The sequence below is a fragment of the Coregonus clupeaformis genome, chromosome 11 (genome assembly GCF_020615455.1).
Source record: "Coregonus clupeaformis isolate EN_2021a chromosome 11, ASM2061545v1, whole genome shotgun sequence".
In the NCBI taxonomy this organism is placed as follows: Eukaryota; Metazoa; Chordata; class Actinopteri; order Salmoniformes; family Salmonidae; genus Coregonus; species Coregonus clupeaformis.
In genome coordinates, this window is record NC_059202.1 from 12,320,475 (window position 1) to 12,345,998 (window position 25,524).

At 41.6% G+C, this 25,524-nt stretch overlaps 1 protein-coding gene across 2 annotated transcripts in view; it reads left to right on the forward strand.

Annotated features, from left to right (window-relative positions):
- Positions 1-17,923: 17,923 nt before the first annotated feature.
- Positions 17,924-25,524, forward strand: part of LOC121576585 (protein FAM107B) — a 29,328-nt gene continuing 21,727 nt past the window's right edge. The window contains exon 1 of one of the 2 annotated variants that reach the window (XM_041889831.2): positions 17,924-18,092. The gene's annotated coding sequence lies outside the window, so the exon portion shown is untranslated. The remainder of the gene's footprint in view (positions 18,093-25,524) is intronic. The other variant, XM_041889830.2, reaches the window with a different exon arrangement.

Sequence of the window (25,524 nt, forward strand, 5' to 3'; positions counted from 1 at the left end):
CCCCAAACACAGGTGTGACAAGCTTGTAGCGTCATACCCAAGAATACTCAAGGCTGTAATCACTGCCAAAGGTGCATCCACAAAGTACTGAGTAAAGGGACTGAATATTTTTGTAAATGTGATATTTCCGTTTTTTTTTTTTTATACATTAGCAAACATTTCTAAAAACCTTTTTTTGCTTTGTCATAATGGGATATTGTGTGTAGATTGATGATGGGAAAAACAATTTAATCAATTTTAGAATAAGGCTGTAACGTAACAAAATGTGGAAAATGTCAAGGGGTCTGAATACTTTCCGAACGCACTGTACATTACCCAACAAAATGGTCAGAAAATTAAAAATGTCCATGACCATGTCTAATGTTTAATCAAAGGTGTGATCAATGAACATATCCTCATTAATCACTCATGCAAAAAAATTATATACAGTACCAGTCAAAAGTTTGGACACACCTACTCATTCCAGGGTTTTTCTTTATTTTCTACATTGTAGTAACCAAAAAAGTGTTAAACAAATCAAAATATATTTTATATTTGAGATTCTTCAAATAGCCACCCTTTGCCTTGATGACAGTATTGTGGAAAATAACCACTATACTTTATTACAAATAAGGTCTTACAGAGTTTTTGTTGCACCAAGAAATGACTTTATTAAAGTTTCAACAAAGCCGATACCAGTTTCAGAATGGCACACCCCCTTACGCTCTCCCTCCATCTTATATAGTCCCCTCTTCCGTTTTCCCGCTCTTTTATTGCTCCGCCCACTTCCTTTGTCTCTGAGGGCGGCTAAACTCGACTTTTATTCTGCACATAGTACTCCAACCAATCACTCACTCCCCTGTCTTGCACACACACTCATGTTTAGTTTAACCATGACAAGGCCCTAAATCCTTGAAACATACACAAACCCCACACACACAGTGAAATGACCCAATTCAATTCCTGGCCCAGTAACAAAGAAATCCAACTCTATACTCTTGATTAACCCAGTTCTACCTCAAAGTCCATTAAACTCTACAGTTCATTAATAATAATTCACCACAACAGCTTTGCACACTCTTTTGCATTCTCTCAACCAGCTTCACCTGGAATGCTTTTCCAACAGTCTTGAAGGAGTTCCCACATATGCTGAGCACTTGTTGGCTGCTTTTCCTTCACTCTGCGGACCAACTCATCCCAAACCATCTCAATTGGGTTGAGGTTGGGGGATTGTGGAGGCCAGGTCATCTGATGCAGCACTCCATCACTCTCCTTTTTGGCAAAATAGCCCTTACACAGCCTGGAGGTGTGTTGTGTGATTGTCCTGACAAATGATAGTCCCACTAAGCCCAAACCAGATGGGATGGCGTATCGCTGCAGAATGCTGTGGTAGCCATGCTGGTTAAGTGTGCCTTGAATTCTAAATAAATCATTGACAGTGTCACCAGCAAAGCACCCCCACAACATAACACCTCCTCCTCTATGCTTTACGGTGGGAAATACACATGTGGATATCATCCATTCACCCACACCGCGTCTCACAAAGCCACAGCGGTTGGAACCAAAAATCTCACATTTGGACTCATCAGACCAAAGGACAAATTCCCACCGGTCTAATGTCCATTGCTCATGTTTCTTGGCCCAAGCAAGTCTCTTCTCCTTATTGGTGTCCTTTAGTAGTGGTTTCTCTGCAGCAATTTGACCATGAAGGCCTGATTCACGCAGTCTCCTCTGAACAGTTGATGTTGAGATGTGTCTGTTACTTGAACTCTGTGAAGCATTTATTTGGGCTGCAATTTCTGAGGCTGCTAACTCTATCCTCTGCAGCAGAGATAACTCTGGGTCTTCCATTCCTGCGGCGGTCCTCATGAGAGCCAGTCACATCATAGCGCTTGATGGTTTTTGTGACTGCTCTTGAAGGAACTGTCAAAGTTCTTGAAATGTTCCGTATTGACTGACCTTCATGTCTTAAAGTAATGATGGACTGTTGTTTCTCTTTGCTTATTTGAGCTGTTCTTGCCATAATATGTACGGTCTTTTACCAAATAGGGCTATCTTCTGTATACCTTGTCACAACACAACTGATTGGCTCAAACGCATTAAGAAGGAAATAAATTCCGCAAATTAACTTTTAAGAAGGCACACCTGTTAATTGAAATGCATTCCAGGTGACTACCTCATGAAGCTGGTTGAGAGAATACCAAGAGTGTGCAAAGCTATCATCAAGGCAAAGGGTGGCTATTTAAAGAATCTCAAATATAAAATTTGTTTAACACTTTTGTGGTTACTACATGATTCCATATGTGTTATTTCATAGTTTTGATGTCTTCACTATTATTCTACAACATAAAAAATAGTAAAAATAAAGAAAACCCCTTGAATGAGTAGGTGTGTCCAAACGTTTGACTGGTACTGTATGTATATACTTTTTGCAACATAGGTTTACTGTCTGTAATCAAATATAAGAAATTAAACAAATTCAATGAATGAAAATAAAACAAAACTTTTAGCACGCATTCATTTGCATCAAGCCTGTCTTGAGCATGTGGCCATAAGTTCTCATCCACATCACACATCATTGTTCATGCACCGCGGGAAAAGCCATTTGGTATGGCGAATCCAAGCTTGACATTGGTCTGCATTGATGTTGTCGCATGCCTCATCCATGGCCAGAAGGAGGGTTGCACGCTCATGGGGATGGCGAGTGTACACCTTCCACCTCCATGCTGAAAAAAATGTCATCATTCCATTTGTTTTGTCTTGTTTATTACACACACCTGGTTCATATCCCCTCATCAGTACCTGTGTTCCCTCTGCCCCCTTGTCTTTGTGTGTGATTGTTTATTGTGAGGATAGGGAAGCTCGGTGGAGCTCCTTGTATTTTGTATCACCAGGTTATTTTCCCTGTGTGCCTTGTTGGTTCCAGTGCGCCTGTTTTGCACACTGGACTGTTTTGACGCATTACTGCGTAACTCTGTTTTCCGGAATAAATCCTGTTATTCTGTGATTGACCCTCCTGTGCCTGACTCCTTCAACTCACCCATCACACATACACTATATATGCCAAAGTATGTGGACACCCCTTCCAATTAGTGGATTCGGCTATTTCAGCGACACCCGTTGCTGACAGGTGTATAAAATTGAGCACACAGCCATGCAATCTCCATAGACAAACATTGGCAATAGAATGGCCTTACTGAAGAGCTCAGTGACTTTTAACGTGGCACCGTCATTGGATGCCACCTATCCAACAAGTCAGTTTGTCAAATTTCTGCCCTGCTAGAGCTGCCCCGGTCAACTGCAAGTGCAGTTATTGCGAAGTGGAAACGTCTAGGAGCAACAACGGCTCAGCCACGAAGTGGTAGGCCACACAAGCTCACAGAACGGGACCACTGAGTGCTGAAGCGCGTAGCTTGTAAAAACCGTCTGTCCTCAGTTGCAACACTCACTACCGAGTTCCAAACTGCCTCTGGAAGCAACGTCAGCACAAGAACTGTTAGTCGGGAGCTTCATGAAATGTATTTCTATGGCTGAGCAGCCGCACACAAGCCTAAGACCCCCATGCGCAATGCCAAGCGTCGGCTGGAGTGATGTAAAGTTCGCCGCCATTGGACTCTGGAGCAGTGGAAACGCGTTATCTGGAGTGATGAATCACGCTTCACCATCTGGCAGTCCGAAGGACGAATCTGGGTTTGGCGGATGCCAGGAGAACGCTACCTGCCCGAATGCATAGTGCCAACTGTAAAGTTTGGTGGAGGATAAATAATGGTCTGGGGCTGTTTTCATGGTTCAGGTTAAGTCCCTTAGTTCCAGTGAAGGGAAATCTTAACGCTACAGCATACAATGACATTGTACCGTTGAAGTCGGAAGTTTACATACACTTAGGTTGAAGTAATTAAAACTTGTTTTTCAACCACTCCACAAATTTCTTGTTAACAAACTATAGTTTTGGCAAGTCGGTTAGGACATCTACTTTGTGCATGACACAAGTAATTTTTCCAACAATTGTTTACAGACAAATAATTTCACTTATAATTCACTGTATCACAATTCCAGTGTGTCAGAAATTTACATACACTAAGTTGACTGTGCCTTTAAACAGCTTGGAAAATTCCAGAAAATTATGTCATGCTTTAGAAGCTTCTGATAGGCTAATTGACATCATTTGAGTAAATTGGAGGTGTACCTGAGGATGTATTTCAAGGCCTACCTTCAAACTCAGTGCCTCTTTGCTTGACATCATGGGAAAATCAAAAGAAATCAGCCAAGATCTCAGAAAGAAAAATTGTAGGCCTCCACAAGTCTGGTTCATCCTTGGGAGCAATTTCCAAACACCTGAAGGTACCACGTTCATCTGTACAAACAATAGTACGCAAGTATAAACACCATGCAGCTAACAAAAACGTATGAAAATGTCTGCTCTACCCAAAATTACAACCAAATAATTGCAGCCTTACCGCAAAAATGGAAGAGGAAAGTGGAAGGGGGAAAAAGTAAGGAACTTGTCTGTCGGCCTTGCATTAAAGAACATAATTGGTTAAGGAAAACTGTGATAAATAAAAAAGTATATCAGTTTCATTTAAGGACCAAAGGATTGACAGCCTGTTGCAAAATAGTTGGGAAGAGATTTTTGACGTACGGATCCCATGGCATAGTGTTTATGAACTGATACGCAAAATGACACTGGATTCAAAACTTAGAATCTTTCTATTTAAATTATTATATAAAATTCTTGCTACCAATAGAATGTTATTTAAATGGGGGATACAATCTTCCCAGCTCTGCAGATTTTGCTGCGAAGAGACAGAATCATTAGATCATTTGTTTTGGTACTGTCCATTTGTGGCTTGTTTTTGGACACAGGTCCAGGAATGGCTAAAGGATTGCAATATTTACCTGGAACTAACCTTGCAGATAGCATTACTGGGTGATCTGAAAAGTCATAGTCAATCGATCAATAACATAATAATACTTTTAGCAAAAATGTTTATTTTCAATTCACAATCTATAGAAACAATGAGAATAGAAAGGTTCAGAACTTTTGTAAGACATCACAGTACAGTTGAAATATATATGGCAAATAGAAATCCTATATGGATGGTGTTAAGAGATAGATGGGAGGTGTTGAATGGAATTGAAGGATGGGACTAATAACAACTAACAACAAATAATAAGAAGATAACTAATAATGTAAGCATACTGTGTCCATAATAAGTATATACAGTGGGGGAAAAAAGTATTTAGTCAGCCACCAATTGTGCATGTTCTCCCACTTAAAAAGATGAGAGAGGCCTGTAAAATATAACTGACTTTTTCCAACATAACATAGGTACAGCAAATCCCCTTATTGTATGGGACACCTTTAAATGTGCCTTTAGAGGCCATGCAATTCAGTACTCATCTCGAAAACAAAAGCAATTTAGGTCAAAAGAGTTTATACTAAGAAAGGAAATAGAAAGTCTAACAGAACAGATAGATGGCAATAAAAACTGTAACATAGAGGCTCAGAATAAATTAGAGGAAAAACAAAAAGAAATGGAAAAACTTATTCAAGAAAGATCAAGTGTAATATATTATAAAAATAAAGCAAACTGGATGGAATATGGGGAAAAATGCACAAAATTCTTTTTTAATCTTCAACATAGGAATGCTACCAAAAAGAACTTAATGAAACTGGTTACAATTGACGGAGTCACCCATAATTCACCTAATGATATTTTGAAGGAAGAAACAAAGTACTTTAAGCATATGTTTTCTTTTCAGTCGCCTCCATCTCCTCTAACTGAAGCTAATTGTAGAGATGTTTTTTCTATTGATAATGTCAAATTAACAGCCACACAGAAAGACTCATGTGAAGGTGAAATTACAGAGGAGGAACTTCTGGATGCAATTAAAGACTTTAAGTCCGGGAAAACTCCAGGGTTGGATGGCATACCAATCGAGGTATACCAAACCTTTTTGATATACTAAGAGGACCGTTATTAGCATGTTTTAACCACTCCTATGTAAATGGTAGATTATCTGACACTCAAGAAGAAGGTCTGATCTCATTATTACTGAAACAGGATACAAGTGGAAAATATAAAGATCCAGTCCATTTACAAAATTGGAGGCCACTTACACTTCAGTGTTGTGATGCAAAAATCCTAGCAAAATGTATAGCGCATAAAATTAAAAAGGTATTGTCGGATATTATTCATTCTAATCAGACAGGTTTTTTACATGGAAGATACATTGGAGATAATATAAGGCAAGTATTGGAAACAATAGAACACTATGAAAAATATGGGAAACCAGGCCTGCTATTCATAGCAGACTTCGAAAAGGCATTTGATGAAGTTCGAATGGAATTTATATATAAATGCCTGGAGCATTTCAATTTTGGAGAATCTCTTATAAAATGGGTCAAAATCATGTATAGTAACCCTAGGTGTAAAATAGTAAATAATGGCTATTTCTCAGAAAGTTTTAAACTGTCAAGAGGAGTGAAACAAGGTTGTCCACTATCGGCATATCTATTTATTGTGGCCATCGAGATGTTAGCTATTAAAATCAGATCCAATAATAATATCAGAGGATTAGAAATACAGGGCTTAAAAACAAAGGTGTCATTGTACGCAGATGATTCATGTTTTCTTTTAGATCCACAACTAGAATCCCTCCACAGCCTCATAGAGGATCTAGATACATTTTCTAACCTCTCTGGATTAAAACCAAATTATGACAAATGTACTATATTACGTATTGGATCACTAAAAATACAATTTTTACATTACAATGTAGTTTACCAATAAAATGGTCTGATGGTGATGTAGATATACTCGGAATACATATCCCAAAGGAAATAAATGATCTCACTTCAATAAATTTTAATAGAAAGTTAGCAAAAATAGATAAGATCTTACTACCATGGAAAGGAAAATACCTGTCAATTTGTGGAAAAATCACCCTGATTAACTCTTTAGTATTATCCCAGTTTACCTATTTGCTTATGGTCTTGCCTACGCCTAGCAAACAGTTTTTTAAATTATATGAGAAAAAAATATTCAATTTTATTTGGAACGGCAAGCCAGACAAAATTAAAAGAGCATATTTATATAATGAATATGAATTCGGAGGACAGAAATTATTAAATATTAAAGCATTAGACCTATCACTAAAATCTTCAGTCATCCAAAAGTTATACTTAAATCCGAACTGGTTCTCAAGCAAATTAGTAAGATTGTCTCACCCACTGTTCAAGAAAGGCCTTTTTCCCTTTATTCAGATTACAACCTCTCACTTTCAGTTATTTGAAAAGGAAATAATCTCCCAAATGTCACTATTTCTAAAACAAGCCATAGAAAGTTGGTTGCAATTTCAATTTAATCCTCCAGAAACGACAGAACAAATAATGCAACAAATATTGTGGTTAAATTCAAATATACTAATTGACAAAAAAACTTTATTTTTTGACAGAATGTTTAAAAAAGGTATAATCTTCGTAAATGATATCATCGGTAGGACTGGTGGAGTTATGTTGCACATGCAGCTAACAAAAACATATGGAAATGTCTGCTCTACCCAGAATTACAACCAAATAATTGCAGCCTTACCGCAAAAGTGGAAGAGGAAAGTTGAAGGGGGAGAAAGTAAGGAACTTGTCTGTCGGCCTTGCATTAAAGAACATAATTGGTTAAGGAAAACTGTGATAAATAAAAAAGTATATCAGTTTCACTTAAGGACCAAAGGATTGACAGCCAGTCCCATATAGATTGCAAAATAGTTGGGAAGAGATCTTTGACGTACCGATCCCATGGCATAGTGTTTATGAACTGACACGCAAAACGACACCGGATTCAAAAATTAGAATCTTTCAATTTAAATTATTATATAAAATTCTTGCTACCAATAGAATGTTATTTATATGGGGGATACAATCTTCCCAGCTCTGCAGATTTTGCTGTGAAGAGATAGAATCATTAGATCATTTGTTTTGGTTCTGTCCATTTGTAGCTTGTTTTTGGACACAGGTCCAGGAATGGCTAAAGGATTGCAATATTTACCTGGAACTAACCTTGCAGATAGCATTACTGGGTGATCTGAAAAGTCATAGTCAATCAATCAATAATATAATAATACTTTTAGCAAAAATGTTTATTTTTAATTCACAATCTGTAGAAGCAATGAGAATAGAAAGGTTCAGAACTTTTGTAAAACATCACAGTACGGTCGAAATATATATGGCAAATAGAAATCCTATATGGATGGTGTTAAGAGATAGATGGGAGGTATTGAATAGAGTTGAAGGATGGGACTAATAACAAATAACAACAAATAATAACAAAGATAGCTAATAATGTAAGCATACTGTGTCCATAATAAGTATATAGGTTGTATGTTGGGAGCTTTTGGGAAAGAGCACAGTTAGAAAGATATGGCATTTAGAAGCAAACCGGATGGACATCATGAAAATGATCGGAGAGGTTGAGAGTAGAAGAAGTTCAGGAGCAAAAAAAAAAAAAACTATATATATATGTATATATATATATATATATATATATATATATATAGATATAGAATTATTGTAAAATTAACTCTGTCCATAAGGTGTAGATAGTAAGTATAGACCGGAAGTAGTGGCCTGGGCGTTGTTGTTCACTAATTTACTCCAAGTAGGGAAAGGATGGTGGGGTTGAAAAGTAATAAAGGGGAATATATATATATAAAAATAAAAATAAACATGGGGGATTGGAAGTGATGCAGACAATTACATTGATAGAAGATACAATCTATCTGCAATATTAAGCTGATCCATCCCCCAAAAAAAAAAAAAAAAAAAGCATACTGTGTCCATAATAAGTATATACAGTGGGGGAAAAAAGTATTTAGTCAGCCACCAATTGTGCATGTTCTCCCACTTAAAAAGATGAGAGAGGCCTGTAAAAAAAATCCAGAAAATCACATTGTAGGATTTTTAATGAATTTATTTGCAAATTATGGTGGAAAATAAGTATTTGGTCACCTACAAACAAGCAAGATTTCTGGCTCTCACAGACCTGTAACTTCTTCTTTAAGAGGCTCCTCTGTCCTCCACTCGTTACCTGTATTAATGGCACCTGTTTGAACTTGTTATCAGTATAAAAGACACCTGTCCACAACCTCAAACAGTCACACTCCAAACTCCACTATGGCCAAGACCAAAGAGCTGTCAAAGGACACCAGAAACAAAATTGTAGACCTGCACCAGGCTGGGAAGACTGAATCTGCAACAGGTATGCAGCTTGGTTTGAAGAAATCAACTGTGGGAGCAATTATTAGGAAATGGAAGACATACAAGACCACTGATAATCTCCCTCGATCTGGGGCTACACGCAAGATTTCACCCCGTGGGGTCAAAATGATCACAAGAACGGTGAGCAAAAATCCCAGAACCACACGGGGGGACCTAGTGAATGACCTGCAGAGAGCTGGGACCAAAGTAACAAAGCCTACCATCAGTAACACACTACGCCGCCAGGGATTCAAATCTTGCAATGCCAGACGTGTCCCCCTGCTTAAGCCAGTACATGTCCAGGCCCGTCTGAAGTTTGCTAGAGTGCATTTGGATGATCCAGAAGAGGATTGGGAGAATGTCATATGGTCAGATGAAACCAAAATAGAACTTTTTGGTAAAAACTCAACTCGTCGTGTTTGGAGGACAAAGAATGCTGAGTTGCATCCAAAGAACACCATACCTACTGTGAAGCATGGGGGTGGAAACATCATGCTTTGGGGCTGTTTTTCTGCAAAGGGACCAGGACGACTGATCCGTGTAAAGGAAAGAATGAATGGGGCCATGTATCGTGAGATTTTGAGTGAAAACCTCCTTCCATCAGCAAGGGCATTGAAGATGAAACGTGGCTGGGTCTTTCAGCATGACAATGATCCCAAACACACCACCCGGGCAACGAAGGAGTGGCTTCGTAAGAAGCATTTCAAGGTCCTGGAGTGGCTCTAGCCAGTCTCCAGATCTCAACCCCATAGAAAATCTTTGGAGGGAGTTGAAAGTCTGTGTTGCCCAGCGACAGCCCCAAAACATCACTGCTCTAGAGGAGATCTGCATGGAGGAATGGGCCAAAATACCAGCAACAGTGTGTGAAAACCTTGTGAAGACTTACAGAAAACGTTTGACCTGTGTCATTGCCAACAAAGGGTATATAACAAAGTATTGAGAAACTTTTGTTATTGACCAAATACTTATTTTCCACCATAATTTGCAAATAAATTCATAACAAATCCTACAATGTGATTTTCTGGATTTTTTTTTCTCATTTTGTCTGTCATAGTTGACGTGTACCTATGATGAAAATTACAGGCCTCTCTCATCTTTTTAAGTGGAAGAACTTGCACAATTGGTGGCTGACTAAATACTTTTTTCCCCCACTGTAGATTGTAGGCTGGGAGCTTTTGTGAAAGAGCACAGTTAGAAAGATATGGCATATAGAAGCAAACCGGATGGACATCATGAAAATGATCGGAGAGGTTGAGAGTAGAAGAAGTTCAGGAGAAAAAACAAACAAAATATAATTATTGTAAAATTGACTGTGTCCATAAAATTTAGATAGTAAGTATAAGCTGGAAGTAGAGGCCTAAGCATTGTTGTTCACTAGTTTACTCCAAGTAGGGAAATGGTGGCGGGGTTGGAAAGTAATAAAGGGGAATATATATACTCTTTTTTTTTTAAGGATATGTATGTATGTATGTGTGTGTGTATGTGTGTATATGTGTATATATATGTGTGTGTATGTGTATATATATACAGTGAGGGGAAAAAAGTATTTGATCCCCTGCTGATTTTGTACGTTTGCCCACTGACAAAGAAATGATCAGTCTATAATTTTTATGGTAGGTTTATTTGAACAGTGAGAGACAGAATAACAACAAAAAATTCTGAAAAATGCATGTCAAAAATGTTATAAATTGATTTGCATTTTAATGAGGGAAATAAGTATTTGATCCCTCTGCAAAACATGACTTAGTACCTGGTGGCAAAACCCTTGTTGGCAATCACAGAGGTCAGACGTTTCTTGTAGTTGGCCACCAGGTTTGCACACATCTCAGGAGGGATTTTGTCCCACTCCTCTTTGCAGATCTTCTCCAAGTCATTAAGGTTTCGAGGCTGACGTTTGGCAACTCGAACCTTCAGCTCCCTCCACAGATTTTCTATAGGATTATGGTCTGGAGACTGGCTAGGCCACTCCAGGACCTTAATCTGCTTCTTCTTGAGCCACTCCTTTGTTGCCTTGGCTGTGTGTTTTGGGTCATTGTCATGCTGGAATACCCATCCACGACCCATTTTCAATGCCCTGGCTGAGGGAAGGAGGTTCTCACCCAATATTTGACGATACATGGCCCCGTCCATCATCCCTTTGATGCGGTGAAGTTGTCCTGTACCCTTAGCAGAAAAACACCCCCAAAGCATAATGTTTCCACCTCCATGTTTGACGGTGGGGATGGTGTTCTTGGGGTCATAGGCAGCATTCCTCCTCCTCCAAACACGGCGAGTTGAGTTGATGCCAAAGAGCTCAATTTTGGTCTCATCTGACCACAACACTTTCACCCAGTTCTCCTCTGAATCATTCAGATGTTCATTGGCAAACTTCAGACGGGCATGTATATGTGCTTTCTTGAGCAGGGGGACCTTGCGGGCGCTGCAGGATTTCAGTCCTTCACGGCGTAGTGTATTACCAATTGTTTTCTTGGTGACTATGGTCCCAGCTGCCTTGAGATCATTGACAAGATCCTCCCGTGTAGTTCTGGGCTGATTCCTCACCGTTCTCATTATCATTGCAACTCCATGAGGTGAGATATTGCATGGAGCCCCAGGCCGAGGGAGATTGACAGTTATTTTGTGATTCTTCCATTTGCGAATAATCACACCAACTGTTGTCACCTTCTCACCAAGCTGCTTGGCGATGGTCTTGTAGCCCATTCCAGCCTTGTCCCTGATATCCTTGGAGCGCTCTTTGGTCTTGGCCATGGTGGAGAGTTTGGAATCTGATTGATTGATTGCTTCTGTGGACAGGTGTCTTTTATACAGGTAACAAACTGAGATTAGGAGCACTTCCTTTAAGAGTGTGCTCCTAATCTCAGCTCGTTGGGCAGAACTGAGAAAGCATGTGCGAGCAAGGAGGCCTACAAACCTGACTCAGTTACACCAGCTCTGTCTGGAGGAATGGGCCATTATTCACCCAACTTATTGTGGGAAGCTTGTGGAAGCTACCGGAAACGTTTGACCCAAGTTAAACAATTTAAAGGCAATGCTACCAAATACTAATTGAGTGTATGGAAACTTCTGACCCACTGGGAATGTGATTAAAGCTGAAATAAATAATTATCTCTACTATTATTCTGACATTTCACATTCTTAAAATAAAGTGTTGATCCTAACTGACCTAAGACAGGGGATTTTTACTACGATTAAATGTCAGGAATTGTGAAAAACTGAGTTTAAATGTATTTGGCTAAGGTGTATGTAAACTTCCGACTTCAACTGTAGATGATTCTGTGCTTCCGACTTTGTGGCAATAGTTTGGGGAAGGCCCTTTCCTGTTTCAGCATGACAATCCCCCCGTGCACAAAGCAAGGTTCATACAGAAATGGTTTGTCGAGATCGGTGTGGAAGATCTTGACTGACCTGCACAGAGCCCTGATCTCAACCCCATCGAACACCTTTGGGATGAATTGGAACATCGACTGCGAGCCAGTCCTAATCGCCCAACATCAGTGCTCGACCTCACTAATGATCTTGTGGCTGAATGGAAGCAAGTCCCTGCAGCAATGTTCCAACATCTAGTGAAAAGCCTTCCCAGAAGAGTGGAGGCTGTTATAGCAGCAAAGGGGGGACCAACTCCATATTAATGCCCATGATTTTGGAATGAGACAAGCAATTTTGGCCTTCTCAATTTTATTGAGAAACACAATGAGGTGTGCAGCATTGTAGGATCCAAGTAATGGCCTACATCCTACCACACCATCTTCAGAGATAGCTGTGCATATGGAGATGTTTCCCCCACGTTGTCTAGGCACTTGGACGGTCACCCATTGGCCGATATAGTTCAACTCAAGGTGCCGAGTTTTGGCCAGGTTGAAGTCCGCTTCACCAACAAAGATATACTTATTATGGTTCACAGCAACATCAAGCACCATCACCCTCTAAAAACACAGCCACGGCCACCACCATGGGGTCTTCTGTCAATTCTGAGGGTAGAACAGAGTATACTGTCAATAGATCATACTGTAAGAATACTGGAACATGTTTTTGAATTGACATGCATTACAATATGTCATTTACTGTAAATGTAATGGTAAAGCATAGTGCATATCCTGCAGATTTACCGGTTTTCTTGGAGAAATGTTCTCATGGTCGAATTGACAGTTGATCTTTTCAGATTGGGGTGAACTAATCTGGCAGTGTCTGCCATGGTAAGGTCTCTGTTTATCACATGGTCAACGACAATGGCCCGGACTTCATTAGACATAACAGTTCCCTGCGATCTACCTACCTCTCTCTGATGTCCACCTCTTTGACGTGGCCTATGCCCACCTCTTTGACCTCTGACAGGGCCCATGCCCACCTCTTTGACCTCTTTGATGGGGCCGATGCCCACCTTTTTGACCTCTTTGGTGTGGCCTATGCCCACCACTTTGACCTCTGACGGGGCCCATGCCCACCTCTCTGACAGGCCCTTGTCCATGAGCTTTTTGATTTCTACCTCTCCCATACTGTTTATCCTGCGCCATGTTGAAAGAAATTGCAAGTGCTCACACACCCTCTTTTATACTTTACAAACACACATTTTGTTTCTGTAGTTCTCAAAATCCATATATAGTAGACAAACCAGTTTAAAATCTATAGGTTTACCAAATGGTTAAGTGATTAACCATTACGCGCAGTTGGATATGTGATGGTCAAATGTATTTAAACAAATGAGGAGAGAATCATATGAAAAGTATTGTGAGCATTGCATTGTGAAAGGCAGTTACTTTATATGAAAGGTATTTCTAGATTAAACACTGATTAGGTTTGGTGAAAAAGTTACTGTGTGATGTACAGCCTTTTGATGACCTGTTTTGAGTTTTGTACTAAGAGTTGTGAAATTCTACCACATACTTGTGAAAATAGTACCAAAGCGATTAAACAAAACTATAAGATATCTAGGAGAGACAACCACATGTCACAGTCAAATATACAAGATACAAACATTCCATTCCAGCTAAACAATGGCTATATAGCGTTTTGCAAAAAAATTAAAATGTTCATGCACATTTTAAATCTCTGAATAAAAAATCTGAGAACAGTAATTTTTAACAGACACATGAAGGTTCCCAATAAGCAATTGTTTCTGATGATTTTTTTTTTGGTGGATATAGCGTTTTGGAAACAAACTCTTAAATGGTGATACATTATTTGAAGTAAGTATGAGGAAGTACCCATTGATACAGTGGGGAAAAAAAGTATTTAGTCAGCCACCAATTGTGCAAGTTCTCCCACTTAAAAAGATGAGAGAGGCCTGTAATTTTCATCATAGGTACACGTCAACTATGACAGACAAATTTAGAAAACAAAATCCAGAAAATCACATTGTAGGATTTTTAATGAATTTATTTGCAAATGATGGTGGAAAATAAGTATTTGGTCAATAACAAAAGTTTCTCAATACTTTGTTATATACCCTTTGTTGGCAATGACACAGGTCAAACGTTTACTGTAAGTCTTCACAAGGTTTTCACACACTGTTGCTGGTATTTTGGCCCATTCCTCCATGCAGATCTCCTCTAGAGCAGTGATGTTTTGGGGCTGTCGCTGGGCAACACGGACTTTCAACTCCCTCCAAAGATTTTCTATGGGGTTGAGATCTGGAGACTGGCTAGGCCACTCCAGGACCTTGAAATGCTTCTTACGAAGCCACTCCTTCGTTGCCCGGGCGGTGTGTTTGGGATCATTGTCATGCTGAAAGAACCAGCCACGTTTCATCTTCAATGCCCTTGCTGATGGAAGGAGGTTTTCACTCAAAATCTCACGATACATGGCCCCATTCATTCTTTCCTTTACACGGATCAGTCGTCCTGGTCCCTTTGCAGAAAAACAGCCCCAAAGCATGATGTTTCCACCCCCATGCTTCACAGTAGGTATGGTGTTCTTTGGATGCAACTCAGCATTCTTTGTCCTCCAAACACGACGGGTTGAGATTTTACCAAAAAGTTATATTTTGGTTTCATCTGACCATATGACATTCTCCCAATCCTCTTCTGGATCATCCAAATGCACTCTAGCAAACTTCAGACGGGCCTGGACATGTACTGGCTTAAGCAGGGGGACACATCTAGCACTGCAGCATTTGAGTCCCTGGCGGCGTAGTGTATTACTGATGGTAGGCTTTGTTACTTTGGTCCCAGCTCTCTGCAGGTCATTCACTAGGTCCCCCCGTGTGGTTCTGGGATTTTTGCTCACCGTTCTTGTGATAATTTTGACCCCACGGGGTGAGATCTTGCGTGGAGCCCCAGCTCGAGGGAGATTATCAGTGGTCTTGTATGTCTTCCATTTCCTAATAATTGCTGCCACAGTTGATTTCTTCAAACCAAGCTGCTTACCTATTGCAGATTCAGTCTTCCCAGCCTGGTGCAGGTCTACAATTTTGTTTCTGGTGTCCTTTGACAGCTCTTTGGTCTTGGCCATAGTGGAGTTTGGAGTGTGACTGTTTGAGGTTGTGGACAGGTGTCTTTTATACTGATAACAAGTTCAAACAGGTGCCATTAATACAGGTAACGAGTGGAGGACAGAGGAGCCTCTTAAAGAAGAAGTTACAGGTCTGTGAAAGCCAGAAATCTTGCTTGTTTGTAGGTGACCAAATACTTATTTTCTACCATAATTTGCAAATAAATTCATAAAAAATCCTACAATGTGATTTTCTGGATTTTTTTCTCTCAATTTGTCTGTCATAGTTGACGTGTACCTATGATGAAAATGACAGCCCTCTCTCATCTTTTTAAGTGGGAGAACTTGCCCAGTTGGTGGCTGACTAAATAATTTTTTCCCCACTGTACATACCTAGACAAATACTAGGTAAATACCAGGTCATTTCGGAATCATCAAACATACGTAGTGCTACCCATTGCGTTCCAACCAACTGCCATTGGAACCACATAAGTTCTCAGTTGTGGGTACAAAAAAGTCCCCCAAACTTCCCGTTAACCACTGAGCCTTACCCCTGAACGGAAGCAGTTGACAGACGTGTGTGATAAGGCCTGTGATCAGCGCGATGCTTACTTTCCTACACATACCGTTTCCATGACAATCCACAACTGAAAATAAAGTTATGCAAGTATTTTTATTTAATCTTTATTTAACCAGGGTTGTGAGGAATTATCAATGACTACAATGCAAGACTACTGTATGTAGGCCTAACTGACTGGATTTTATTCTGGGTCGTCTGTGCAATATAATACAGACTTAGCTCACTGAGCTAAAGTCTAGGCATTAGTATTGGTACCTAATGCATGTCTTCAGATTTCAGGCAAGCTTACTCATCATGAAAACATGGTTCACCGAACCACTATAACTTTTACAGTACAAAGAATGCAAACATTTTAGCCAGAAGCTATGCTTGTTAGCAATACAATATCAAGGAATACATGCTCTCAATGATTTGTCATAGTTCTACTTGCTCTCATGATTAATCATATTCATAACTATGTACTTACACTGTAAAAGCAGTGTTTAATTCCTATGATGTTACTCAGTCTCTCTCTGTCTCCATCTGTTTCCTGAATGATGGGAGGCTGCAGTAACACTGGTCTCTGGTGGGAGTGTTGTCTCTGTCAGTGGTGACCCCTGTCATGACCCATTGTATACACACACACACACACACACACACATGCACGCACGCACCCCCCCACACACACACACACACACTCGTGGGTCCCCTCTCCCAATGTGAGAAAGCACCATGGTCTGACTTGACTTCTTGCCATTGTAACAGTGTTGCTTCCGTCCCGCTCCTCTCCCCAACCTGGGCTCGAACCAGGGACCCTCTGAACACATCGAACACACATTACTTATCGTTCCACAAAAGCCACAGCCCTTGCAGAGCAAGGGAAACAACTACTTCAAGGTCTCAGAGCGAGTGACGTTGCTGATGCGCACTGCTAACTAGCTTGCCATTTTATAACGTTTACACCATGACCCCCTCCCACATGTTCAGTCCTTAGTCCCCCCAACATACACAATCCTGGACCCCTGGGCTCTATAAGTGGACCTTCCCATGTGGTGACTGGGGAGATAGTAGCCTAGACTGTAATCTGGCAGTTAAAGTAGTGGTTTCAAACAGCAACTTAAACCGGATGAGGTAGATGAGCAGACCCAGTGTTCAGTATGAAAAAATAAAAATGTATGCACTCACTAACTGTAAGTCGTTCTGGATAAGAGCGTCTGCTAAATGACTAAAATGTAGATGGTAGCGTGGTGAACAGGCCGTGGCTGAGGTCCTTGATGATCTTCTTGGCTTTCCTGTGACACCCGGTGATACAGAATGTTCTCGATGGTGCATCTGTAGAAGTTTGTGAGAGTCTTAGGGGCCAAGACGAATTTCTTCAGCCTCCTGAGGTTGTTACACCTTCTTCACCACTCTGTTGGTGTGAAGGGACCATTTCAGGTCCTCAGTGATGTGCACACCTAGGAACTTGAATTTTTGGAACCTCTCCACTGCAGCTAGTTGATGTGGATGGGTATCGGTTGGTATGTATCGGATGGATGCTCTCCGTGTGTGTCTCTCTGTACATCTTCCAGACCCAGCCACAGCCGCTCGCTACCCTGCCACACCCCGTTAAGAGCTCGGGGCAGAAAGAGAAAGAGAGGAGGAGCATGACATCATATTGGCCCGCCCATCCGGCATTCATTTACATTTTCTATTGGCCGAATGTGTATGTATGTGTGTGCAGTTGAACAGTTTCCAAGAAGCACAAAAGCAGATTCGCAGACACACCTAAACAGAGAAGTGATCTGGAGAAGCACTGATGAGGCTCAAAACCACTTTGTCCTTTTAATTATTAAACAAGTCGAGTTGGAGAAGTAGCGTCGGGATCGAGTTTAGGTAGGTATGGGTGTGTTTTCGTTTTGTCTGTCTGTTTCATGAGCGCACACACAAAGCAGCGTGTCTGCTTTGGCTATAGCCTATTCATCGGGCCGCGTGTAGTGCCCGATTTATCCATCTAGTTTTGTTAGATTTTCTTGAAACAATGCCGCGCTGATAAGAAGTGTTCAATTTGAGGCTATAGAAACGGAGATATTGCCAAACAGAAACTCGGGGTTCATTGTTGCGTTAAAAGTGCATGTTGTTTCGCTAACGGGACAGTGAAGTAAGAATCAGAAGAGATTCAGAATCAGACCGTTGATTCGCCCATCTGTCTACCTCCAATCAATCCAGTCATTATAAACTTCAGGACGTTTAACCAATTAGTTTATGGAACCTCTTGGAGAAAGTAAGATGCCCTAAACTTATGAATCAATGCGTGTGAGTGATTTTTCTTTAACTATTTGACATAATATACAGATAGGCTTATAGGCTATACACATTGTCACTGAAGCGGGCTACCTACATCTTAGTTGCCTTTTGTTAGTTTTGAGTTGGATAGCTGAAGTCTGAGTAATCAATTGTGTATTGTGTCAGTGTGTGACAGCATAGAAAGACAGTGATGGATCACTCAGTTCTGCTGGCTGGAGCACATGGCCCTAGTCATCTCTGACACACTCACCTTTCACTCCCTTTCACTGTCAACCAGAGAGACATGACACTCCTGGTGTGTGTGTGTTTACAGCCACATTGATCTTTTATACAAGCATATTTGTCCCTGTGGTCAGTTATAGCCAAGGGTCCTTCTGACCGATAGCTACTTTTGTCAAACTTTACCCACACTCAACCCAGACATATCTCATATGTACTAGACAGAACTGTAGCGTAGCACAGTGGGTACAGGAGAGAGATTCCATCTTGACGGCCATAAAGTATTCTATTCTACAGATAGTAGTTGGAGTATACATACATTCGGAACTCAGAACTAAATCTTGCTTGCGATGCCAAACGTTTGTGTAAGTTATTGGGTCAGAGGAAATGGTTGTCTTGAGTAATTTCTCTGAACTTCACTTTCAGTAATCAACTGCCAGAGAGGGGGGAAAGAGAGAAGGAGATGAGAGAACTGAGTGAAAGAGAGATACAATACATGTAAATAAGAAATAGAATAGTATGAATGAATAAGTTGCAGAGTGAGTGGGGGAGAGGCCCGACACGTGGTAGTCATTTAGAAGGGAGTTTGCTAAACACTTTACATCTGTTTTCTGATCTTTGAACTACCCCCTCCCTTTCTCTATTTTCTCTCTATCTCACTCTCTCCATCATCTCCTGGTCTTGCTCTTTCTCTGTTCATCATGTTTCCTTTAAGGGACATACACACACACACACACACACACACACACACTGGTAGTGGGTTCTCATTGGAATGGGGGTTCTCCATATCATTATCCCCAGTGATTATCAAGGATATACTGTACAATACCAACTGCAGCATGCAGGAATACCCCACAAAGAAATGTTGGTCTCAGGTATTCTGGAATGGAATTTGTCCATATCTCAGGAATGTGTAAATGTCTCCGGTATTGTGAATGGACTCTGGCCGTAGGGCAGTTACAGGTGCCATTTTCCTTTTGGCGTAATCTGATACATCCCTAAAATGCACGTGTGTGTTTAGGGTCCTATATATACATCAGTCATTGTGTAATGTCTCTATGCAGTAGGAGTAGGACAACTATGTTCATTAGTCAGCGGACTGTCCTGAGCCCCAGACATACTGTTCATGCTGCACAATTAACACGCTCGCTCGCTCGCTCTCTCTCGCTCTCTCTTTAATTTCCTGTACCTTCTCCCATATGATTTGTATTTATGAGCAGGAAAGTCTACCTTATTGCTTATCTTCCTCTGTATTTGTGTAGGTCTGGGTGTTTCTTTGTGTGTGTGTTTGTGTCTATCTCTATCGGTGTGTGTGAGTCTGTATGCTGTAACTGCAGTGTGTGTGTCTCTCTGCTCTCATTGTTTGCGGTAGGGGTCTTCATGCTGTGACAGCCCCTCTCTGCGGTCTACCATTGAAATCTTCCTAATCTGATACAAAGAACTGGACCCATATCCACAAAGCATCTCAGAGTAGGAGTGCTGATCTAGGATTAGTTTCTCCTTTTAGATCATAATGAGTACAATTTATATGTACAGGTGGGGACCTGATCCTAGATCAGCACTCCTACTCTGAGATGCTTTGTGGATATGGGTAATATACAGACACTATACAGAATATACAGACAAAGTTTAAACAATGCATTTAAATGAATAACATACAACGTACACTATAACACTGTAAACTAAAAACACAGGCTACACTGTAAATCTATTATGACGTTATAAAATCTGCATGTACAAGGTGTATGTGCAATGTGGGAGATATACACTACATGACCAAAAGTATGTGGACACCTGCTCGTCGATCATCTCATTCCAAAAATCATGGGCATTAATATGGAGTTGGTCCCCCCTTTGCTGCTGTAACAGCCTCCACTCTTATGGGAAGGCTTTCCACTAGGTGTTGGAACATTGCTGCGGGGACTTGCTTCCATTCAGCCACGAGCATTAGTGAGGTTGGGCACTGATGTTGGGCGATTCGGCCTGGCTCGCAGTCTGCGTTCCAATTCATCCCAAAGGTGTTCGATGGGTTTGAGGTCAGGGCTCTGTGCAGGCCAGTCAAGTTCTTCCACACCGATCTCGACCAACCATTTCTGTATGGACCTCACTTTGTATACAGGGGCATTGTCATGCTGAAACAGGAAAGGGCCTTCTCCAAACTGTTGCTACAAAGTTGGAAGCACAGAATCGTCTAGAATGTAATTGTATGCTGTAGCGTTAAGGTTTCCCTTCACTGGAACTAAGGGGCCTAGCCCGAAACATGACAAACAGCCCCAGACCATTATTCCTCCTCCACCAAACTTTACAGTTGGCACTATGCATTGGGGCAGGTAGCGTTCTCCTGGCATCCGCCAAACCCATATTTGTCCGTTGGACTGCCAGATGGTGAAGTGTGATTCATCACTCCTGAGAACGCGTTTCCACTGCTCCAGAGTCCAATGGCGGCAAGCTTTAAACCACTACAGCCGAAGCTTGGCATTGCGCATGGTGATCTTAGGCTTGTGTGCGGCTGCTCGGCCATGGAAACCTATTTCATGAAGCTCCCAACGAACAGTTATTGTGCTGATGTTGCTTCCAGAGGCAGTTTGGAACTCGGTAGTGAGTGTTGCAACCGAGGACAGACATTTTTTACACTACGCGCTTCAGCATTCGGCGGTCCGGTTCTGTGAGCTTGTGTGGCTGAGCCGTTGTTGCTCCTAGACGTTTCCACTTCACAATAACAGCACTTATAGTTGACCGGGGCAGCTCTAGCAGGGCAGAAATTTGACGAACTGACTTGTTGGAAAGGTCGCATCCTATGATGGTGATGCCACATACTTTTGGCACCGTCATAGCCGAATCCTCTAATTTGATGGGGTGTCCACATACTTTTGTATATGTAGGAGTTAGACCGTGTCAGAGTGCAAATTGGCAGGTGCGTACGTGATCTCTGTGTATAATAGGCTTGGCTAGGCTACATAACCTGTAAGCCATAATGCAATATCTCCTGCATTGATGAAATGATAGAACCCTAGAACACAAAGGAGTTGTTTACACCAAGCTGGCATTATGGTTACCATGACACCGATATGCATTATTGCTGCACAGCTCAGGTATTGAGGTTTGAGGTTTTTTAAGCACAGCCGGGGGGACCATACAATGAGGCCCATAGACTTCCAATCATTGCAGTAACGCTAGTTAGCCACTTCAAACTGCACGCAGACATCAAAACAGTATCCACGAGTTCATCTGACTCTAGGGAAGTAGGTAAAGGGCCTTATTGCCAAAATCCCGAAGTATCCCTTTAATCACAAACAGTTATTTTTTAAATATTACATATTAATACACTACCTCTCTGAAAAATGTTTTATGGCAAGGAACAGAAACACACACACACACACAGCTTCTCTATGGCTCTGCATTGATTTCCCTTCATAGGGCCCGGAGCCTCAATCAGAATAAAGTACCATTACTGTACCGGCCACTCTGTATTTCACAGAAAATTGATTTTATACACACACACACACACACACACAGAGAGAGACTAAAAGCACCCCTCCCTACAGTAAGAGAGCTTGTCAGGTTAAAGTATACCGGAGATTGGGAGTCTGAGGTACATTAATTAGATTAAGACCTCCTAGGCTGAATCACGACATGATCCTGTCTTATTAGTAACACACACACACAGACAGTCTCTGTTCAGAATGGAGCTACATGACCGCATTACTGTAGTCTTTGAGGTCGGTCAAACTGAAGTCCGAGTAGGCCAACTAACTGTCCATAGTTATTATAATGGGGAAGACTTCCAGTGCCGTAATTGATAAATAGCTTGTTGACAAAAAGGATAGAAAAACATTTTTGTCTATGTATTGTGTGTTGCTATGTTACAGCTCCTGGCAGTGGTGTCTGAAATACAGTGACGAGATCTGGTTGGTCAGATATACAGCATTCATATGTGAGCATGTGTTGGTGCCAACTGTGAGGGTGTATATCTGGCCCATAGAGCAGCCATTGTGTCAGGGTGACAGGAGAGTGGACAGTTGTCTACCCCAACCCTATCATTTTATTTTGTGGGGCAGGTGTCCAGGGTTGTGTGTATGTGCTTTGATTTTCACTTGTCTGGAGGACAGGTGTATGGTTACACAGCCATCTGTGTCTGTCACTCCTCTACCATCCTCTGTTCTCTGAGGTGTGTGGGTACGGGTGTGCTCCAGTATTAGAATAGTTCTGTAGGTTCATCACATTCCTATGGCGTGACTCAAACTGATGTCTCTGCCTTTTCAATGAGCTCCATTCACTCTATAATCTGCCTATCACCCTGCCTGTCACAACATGTGTGTGTATGATAACACAAACCTCTGCTTGAAAAACAACTCTTAACAATGAGGGAGGAACATGACTTCCCTTTCTTCCTCCCAGCAAATCTATTTTGTGTCCAATTTAGAGAGGCTGCCGCTCGTGGCTTAATACCACACTCAGTGCCTCAGAAAAGCTGTTGATTTTAACTAGACAGTTTATCTTTAGAGGCTTCAGAGAGACTTTGGCTTTTAATGTAGAACTGGGACCAGTGAGTTAGTTAGTTAGCTATTTGGGTTGGTTAGTTACTTAGTATGAGACAGATAACACTCCTATCAACAGGAAATTGTGATAGAGTACACAGGAAGTGGAGCCATCTCTATGTACAGTGTGCAGATTGCCACACAGGAAGAGGCATGGGTGTGGCAGAGAGAGGGAGAGAACGTTTATGTGCAAAGCTACATCTATCCTAACTCAAGACGCTCGTAACTGATTCAGCCCTCTTATGAGTAGGCTAATATTGAAAACATTTTATGAGCAAGTATACTATCAAGTACTGTACACTGACTATAGTGAGTTATATGCTTAGGTCATGGCTGGGAAATCCTGCTGCTGCAGTTTTATTCCCAAGAAACACCAGTTTGCACACGCTGCAAGCGAAAATAACTGTGTGTGTTTGAGAACACCAACATTCTCTGTGCCTGCAGACATGATTGTTGTTATGTGTCTCTTGGCTGGTAGCTGTAATAATCTCTCAGCATTAGGCTGACACTTATAGGATGTGTGTTGTACTTGGGCTGTCTCACTTTTTCACTATTCCCTGTGGAATGACATCAGGGCTGAATAGAGTTCACAAACGTTCCATTTGGGTGTGTCACTGTTCCAGGACTCTGAGTCTGACATAGATCATGACTCCCATGACTCCCGCTTTCATGACTCGCACTGCTCTATGTTGGTGTGTATTCTGAGAAACATCTGATTGTGTATAGGCCCCATCCTACTTTGACACTGAGGAGGGGTGTTTCCCAGCAATCATTCAGGGCTGAGACCCTAGAATTCCAGCTCTCCTCTTCTCTGCTATTCCCGCTCTGGGACAGGAAATACAAACCAGACCTCAGCCCCCCAAAACTCATTCTGGGTGGATGTGCTGAGCGAGAAACAACATCTGAGCTGCTAAACATCACTGGTCCACATATAACTCTTTCTCTACCTCATCATCCCTCCATCTGCCTCTGTCAGTTAGAAGGCTGCATATCGCTGTCTTTTAATCAGGGTTTCCTTCATGGCTAAATGTGTGTGTGTTGTGGGGGGCAGGGGGTCATATGGTAAAGCAGGCCGCCAGCTGGTCTCTCTCTCTCTCTTTCTCTCTCTCTCGAGGACATCAGAACCACATGGACAAAGAGAGAGGGTTTTATACCTTCATTTTTTGTCTCTTGGTCTAAATCATCTCAACTTATTCTCAACTGTTTTTCCACCATCACCATGGAGACCAGTCATCACTCACACACTCATAGACACAAGGCCAACAACAGGAAGTGTGTGTGTGCGTGCGTTAGCTGTTAGTTCATGCAGTCCCAGTGAAGGACAATCAGTTCTGATGCAATAGCCCAGTGCAGCACTGTATGTGTGCAGTGCCAAGACTGTCATTCAATTAGCTCTAATGCAGCCTGCAAGTGTAGACTCAGGGACTCACACACACACACACACCTACTGTATACACACTCACATAGTCACTCCATCCCTTCCTCCCGCTCTCTCTTTCTCTCTTACTCTTATAAATGCAAACACAAGCGAACACCCATGAGAAAGTACTCACCCATTAGTTCACTCACAAGTATTGCTTTGAGATGTTGACAGCCTCTGATTGTAATGAATGGCCTAGTTCCGCTCTCTTTCTCTCGATGTCTCTATCTCTCTCTGTTTATTTTGACCTTTCACCCCTCTCTCCCACCCCCTGGTTTCCCAGTGTCACTCACACATAGCATGTGAGATCATATTAACGTAGAGGTTGTGGCAGGGGTGACATGGAAAGAGTAAGAAGATGAAGACTGAGGTTTTACTTCTCTCCTCTGTGTACGACAGTGTCGTCTGACCATATAGCAGTGTTTTTGCAGAGTATTAGTTCCTCTGTAGTGAGGTTGTCAGGGCTAACTGGAGACTCACACTTGAGACCATCTGGTTCCTACACCTATTAACATGAAAGAGCTGCTGTAATGGGGATGCCTGGAATAGCAGGAAGTGCACTTCTAAAAAGTCCTCTACACGCGCACGCACGCACACACTGCTGAAAGCTGTTTATATTTCCTTTGGCCTAAAATCATATTTCGGTCTTGGTGTTGACAGATGCTGTATGTCCCACAGGATAAGATGGGAGGGTATGTGTGTTTACTCTCTCTTTCGCTCTCTCAGTGACCGTATTGCAGTGAGCAAGTCTTGTGGCAGCATGTCACACCCGTGCATGGGCGCGCAGCCCAAGACTGCCATGCAGCTCCCCAGGACTGCCACACAGAAGAACTATCAGCCAACA